Here is a 6,252-nt window from a genome sequence, read left to right as displayed (position 1 = left end):
TCATACGTCATCCAGCATATGGTGAGTGTGAGAGTGAGTGTGTGCTTGCAAAATGCTTTATACAAACGGCTTATTCATCTTTGTTGCAATAGTGGGTGCCCGCCGTAGCATTCTCACCATACCACGTCCGCTCAGTCCAGTTGTGTGTTTATGTGTCCCCTCTTTGTCTCACGACTGCTAGCTTTACTGCAGACAGTGGCTGACAGACATAATCTTGCATGCACACTGAACCTTTCTCTGAAGACACACACACAGAGAGACACACTCGCGTGCACGGACTGGAAGACAAATGATCCTTGCTGACACACAGACAGAGACGTAGACAAGCTGCTTTTCCGTTTGAATGCTCAGCCAAACCGCAAGCCGCAATTACACTTGTCCCTGTCTGTTTGACTGCGGCAGAGATAGCGTGCTGTGTATTCACTCTGTGGCAGAAGATGATGACAGACAACGGAGATGTCATGGTCTTCTTTAAAACTAATTGTAATGGTAAAAAAGATCAGTTACAGTACTACAAAACTAATTCTCAACAATATATGCATTTTTTTTTTTTGACCAGAGTAAACACAAAAACTTGGTCTTCTCCCTTTTTTTCACTCTCTCAGCATAAATCTATGTGTCACAGTGAGGAGGCTCTGTGGAATGTGTTGTATATGCTTTATAGAGCAGCGTTTCCTGGAATTAATTGGCAACGTTTTTAGAGGAGCATAACGCAGGTGCAGAGGAATTTTGGCTGAACTGGTAAAAATTTGTCAGAATAAATTGACGGAATTACAAGTGGAGTAAAACAAACTATGTGAGCAAATGGTGCGCAATAATTCATGCAGGATTTAGATAGTGCCTCTTTGAGAAAGAGCTCGAATCCACTGGCTTTACATGACCGTTAAAGCTCTGAAATATCAACCACCGCTTTTTGGGGATAAATTATAATGAAGTTTCATAACAGCATAGCAAGGCATGTCAGCTCCCTGCCAGACACTTCCTTAGTTTCATATGTTAATGTCATGTGTTTTAAATATCAGTCATAAAGCTTTCTTTCCCCAAAAACTCCTTTCCTTCTCTTCTCTCCGTTTTCCTGTTTTTTTTCCTCGGGGTTTCCGACCCCTGACCCTCGTGAGGTCACTTATGGCAAATCATCAGATTGTTTTCCTGGCTGCTGTCAGCATCTCCCATGAATTTATTTTTTCCACTTCCCCCCCTTCAAGGTTTTAAAAAAAACAACTATATACATTTCAGGATGTGAAGTCTTTACTTTTGAAACTGTCAGTCGACAGTTGAGGATAAAAGGGTGAATCTGTACGCGTGTGTGCATGCAGTGTGTGTTGCTGCGTGTGCAAAAGTCCAGAGGGATTTTTGGCCGCAGATGTAAAAGTCATTTCTGGGCTATTTCTCTCTGGATTCTTTGTCTTTCCTCCATCGCTTTCAGACTTTTATTCCTTTCCTACCAAGTTTGCTCTCATTTTGTTCTGTGTCAATTTGTCCCTGTCTGTCACTCATATTTCCATTAGCATCTCCACCTAACTTACTTTCTCTCTTTTCATAAATCCTCATTTAATTATTATTGGCTTACTTTCCCTTTTTCCCTTCGTTCTTTTAATGGTCTACTATCCCCCCCCCCCCCCCCCCCCCCCCATCTCTGTTTTTTCTTCTTTTTCCCCCTCCTCTGCTCTACTCTCCCTCTCCAAGGCCTAGTATAAGTGTATATATCTGGCAGAGTGTTTTATTGCACTGTCAGGGGGCTGGGGAGGACTAATTTCACCCATAAAAGCAGCTCGGAACAAGAAAAAAGGGCGGCAAACGGGGATTGGGGGCAAATTTATTGGAACAGTTTGTTTTTTTAAACTGTGAACAGCTATTATTTTCCTTCTCCTCTTTCCCTTTTCTTTCCATCCTGGCAGCGGAGCGTAGTTTTGGCTCTCAGTCGCTCACTCTCGCTTCTGCGCACACAATGAAACACTGAGACATGCTTGTGAATTAAGACTGTACAATCAAAAGGTGTCTGGGAACACGAAGAAATACAAAGATTTGATTATACATTAAGATAACCACACACACACATGCACAGACTCTTTGGTGTGGTTTGGGGATGATGTGTTTGTTTGTCTTACTGAGTGCTACCGCTACCACAGACCACAGTGTATTTTGTGAGGGCAAGCCATTTTGTCTCACTGCAATTTGGCAGACAGCCTGCAATTGTCAGCTCAATGCACACAGATGTGTGTGAATATGTGTGTTTATGTGTGTATTCCCTTAGTCTGGTTCCCATAACTTAGCCCAGCCATAAGCTAAGCTTCCAAAGGAAACCCACACCCACTGAACCAGCTAAAGAACTAAAGAAAGCCATTATTAGTTGCGACAATACATCAGATACGCAATATCTTGATATATATGGAAGTTAAAGGGGAACTACTATGCACGTTTCCAGCTCTATATTTTTCCACTGGACTGGCTCTCCATGGCTCACAGTTTAAAAAATGTCACACTTATCTTACACTTGGCCTTGGGGCAGCTCGTAAGTTCAACCAATGTCTGAAACAGTTTGAGCTCCATTTCCTCCATGGCACGTCTCCCTGAAGGCCCACATTGTTCTGATTGACTTATAATATTCTGTAAACATAGCCCACATTACCTCATTACATGTTTGTGTGAAACAATGGGGGAAATGTGCTAAAATGACAACTTAATTAAGAAACTTTCAGTGTTTGGATTAACCAAAGGTAGCACGATGGGTAAAAAGTTCCTGCCATCACTAAATAACTGCACAGTATCTCCCCGCAATGCAGATCAGCTGCACAATCCTGCACTGGGTGGGTTTTTGGGGGAAAATTAGATTTAGATGCTTGAAGATTTTGTCATCATGATTCATGTTCGATCTCCTTAGTTAAGATGTTAAACTATAACATTACACAGCCTCAGCCCACTGGCCAAGAGTCATGACTTTTCTGGCCTCATGAGGACTCAAACAAAACATCTGTTGTCTTTGTGCTGAAACAGTAAATTCTGTCATCTTTGTTATTGGTTATTATGTTGACTTGTGTTTTTCAGCTTGTAGATGTGGATAAAAGTATTTGGCCACAGCTCTTAATCTTTAAATTCAGGTCTTTCCAGTCCCATTGCTATAGATGAATAACATCAAGCAACCATCCATGCTGTGTGCCTTTACAAACATTTGTCAAAGGAGTCGTTAAGAAGAGCTCACTGAATTCAAGCACGGTACTGTAATAAGACGCCATCGTTCCAACGAATCAGTTTGAGAAATTTCTTCCCTTCCAGATATTCCACCATCAAGTGTAAGGGGTGTTATTGCAAAGTGGAAGCGTTTAGGAACCACAGCAGCTCAGCCATGAAGTGTCAGACCACATTAAGTTACATAGCACCGTCGCCAAGTGCCGAGGCACAAAGTGTGTGAATAGTCACCATCGCTGTGCTGACTCAGTAATTGCAGGGTTAAAAACCTCCTCTGGCATTAACATCTGCACAAAAACTGTTCACCGGGAACTTCTTGGTTTGAACTTTCATGAATGAGCAGCTCCTGTAAGTGTAATGGACAGGAGTACATCCTGGTACATTTGTCCATAAAATAGGGGAAATAATTACTTGAGCCACTGCTGAAGAAACAAACAGTCTCTAATTTTTTAAGGCAGTTTCATTATAATAGTGAGTGATGGAAAATCAACCAAAGATCCAGAAAAAACACATTACATGAAAGTTATACATTTATTTGCATGTTACTGAGTGATATAAGTGTTTGATCCTCTACAACCCTGCCAGAATTGTGACTCCCACAGAATGGCTCTGTGCCCATGTGGCACACAGATTACAGTCAGTGAGTTACAAATCTCCAGATCTCAGATGGTTATGTGTGTAAAGCACCTGTCCACAGAATCAGTGTCTTTCATTCCAACCTCTCCATGGGAAAGACCAAAGAGCTGTTAAGGGATGGCAAGGACAAGGTTGTAGACCTGCACCTGGTGTGAGACTGGTCATGTGAAAGGTTGCAGATGATTCCCAAACTAATCTTGTGGATTGTTAAAGAACTGAAGGCCATTAGGACCACAGTCCCCATGCACACCATTGATAACACACTACACTATAATGAAGGTAGGTCCCCTTGCTCAATAATGAACATCTACAGGCCTGTCTCAAGTTTGCCAGTGAACATCTAAATGTTTCAGAGAAGGTTTGGGACAAAGTGCAATCATAAACAAACTCCCACCATCTTTGGAGGAAGAGAAATATTAAATATGACCAAAAGAACACCATCCTCGAAGCAAAGCGTGGAAGTGGAACCACTATCAGCACAAGATGACTTCACCACATTGAGGGCCCGATGGACGGGGCCATATACCATAAAATCTTGGACGTGAGCCTCGTTCCCTCAGCCAGAACACTGAAGACGGATCATGAATGGGTTTTCCAGGAGAATGACCCAAAATACTGTATACTGCTGAGGTAACAGAGGGATGCCCAAAGAAGAAGGACATTGAGGTCATGGAGTGGCCTAACCCGATCTCAGCACTATAGAAAATCTGTGGAGGGAGCTGAAGCTGTAAGTTCCCGAGCAGAAGCAAGGTAACCTAAGAGATTTACTGTTGGATATGGGAGATGAGTGGGCCAAAATCCCTCCTGAGATGTGTGCAAACCTGGTGACCAACTACTAAGTCTACTAGTAATGCTTTGCTTGAGGAACAAATACTCATTTCATTCACTTTCATGCAAAAAAAAGTATTACTTTTATGTTTTTTGTGAGTTACAGTTGGTCAAAGAGCCAGAGAGTTTCACTTGCCTCAACCAAGCGACAACCTCCAGCGCCAGAAAAAAAAAGCTGACTTGTAAGTGCCAAAGATTACATTTCCTGTACTGAACCTGGCTCCAAAAGTGTGTCAGTCCCTGCAGACTATAACTTTGAAGTGCCCAACTTTACAACATTGAAAAAACATGTCTACATCATGGAACAAAAATTTGTTTGGTCCTGTTTGAATCCCCACCCCTATAAAAACTCTGCTAGGCATGCAGGGGGAGATCATCGAGACTTATTTTTTTCATACTGGACTTAGGGAGCACTGATTGATACGGCGTTCTATCTGCAAGGCTTCACCTCTGCTAATTGGATCCACTGAATTGGATTTGAATGCATTTGAATGGAACTGCCTGAGAAATATTACAGCCTTCTGTGTGGTGCTCGGTGCAATGAGCCTGTACAATGTAATGCTGACATTTGACGTGAATCCAAAACGAATGGATGACGTCACTGTTTCTGTGTCCATGTTTTATATCGTCTATGGAATCGAGCAGACATCCTTTACCATGTTTTATAGTTTTGCCGTTACCTAATTAAAGGGCATTGCCAAAGCAGCTCTTGTTGACTGCTATAAAATGATGAAGTGCTTTAAAAATGTTTATTGTTGTGAACATTTAAGTATTCTGTAAGAATCTCATAGTTTATTGTTCTGTAGTCAAAAGAATTTTCTTAAAAAATTGGGAAATGGGTTTCAGTATATTAGTTATTGGATCAGATATGAAAATAATACCACCCAACCATTATATGACTTTCTGAGGGTGTTTATATTTACCTGGAGGCCTGTTTGGAAGAAACACAGCTCTGTGTACCTTGTAGTATTGGTAACAATAAAATTGCATGCTGAAGTGATTAGTGAGCAAGAGAAAGAAAGCTGTACTGCTTCTCTGCATGTGCCCACTTATGCTGCCACCCAGAAGCACGAGTGCTGTTCTCAATATGCGTGTGTGAGCGTGTGTTTGGGTGGGTAGGAGTTTGGTTCAGTATAAATTGAATTCCTTGTTTCTAACTATATAAACAAGCACATGCAGTTACATTTGCAGTATTTTGTCCTTGGTTTTCCTGATTAGCTAACAGCTAAGTTACAAGGGACTTTATAATGCTGTGGTTTTCAGGCTCTGAGTGTATAATGCTGGACCAAAGAAATGCAGTGCCTGAATGTGTCTGTGCGTGTTAATGAAGGCAGATTCCTGTTTGAAAGTGTGCAGATTGGGGCTTCATTTGCTATATGTGCCATGTTTGTATGTCAATGGTGTCCAGCTTTAAATGCATTTTTTTTTTATCTCATTCAATTCAGGTATGTAAACAGATTCATGCTTGACCCTGATCACTGTATCTTTCCTCAATGCCAGTTTTACAGTTTCATCATGATTCATCCATCCATACATCCATATATACATTCGTATGTCCATCCTTTTTCTGCCACACCAAATTGTTCCTGTAGGACATGTCCA

This window comes from Perissodus microlepis, chromosome 14, assembly GCF_051167445.1.
Source record: "Perissodus microlepis isolate ML-2025 ecotype Zambia chromosome 14, ASM5116744v1, whole genome shotgun sequence".
NCBI classification, from domain to species: domain Eukaryota; kingdom Metazoa; phylum Chordata; class Actinopteri; order Cichliformes; family Cichlidae; genus Perissodus; species Perissodus microlepis.
This window is presented reverse-complemented; position numbering follows the sequence as displayed.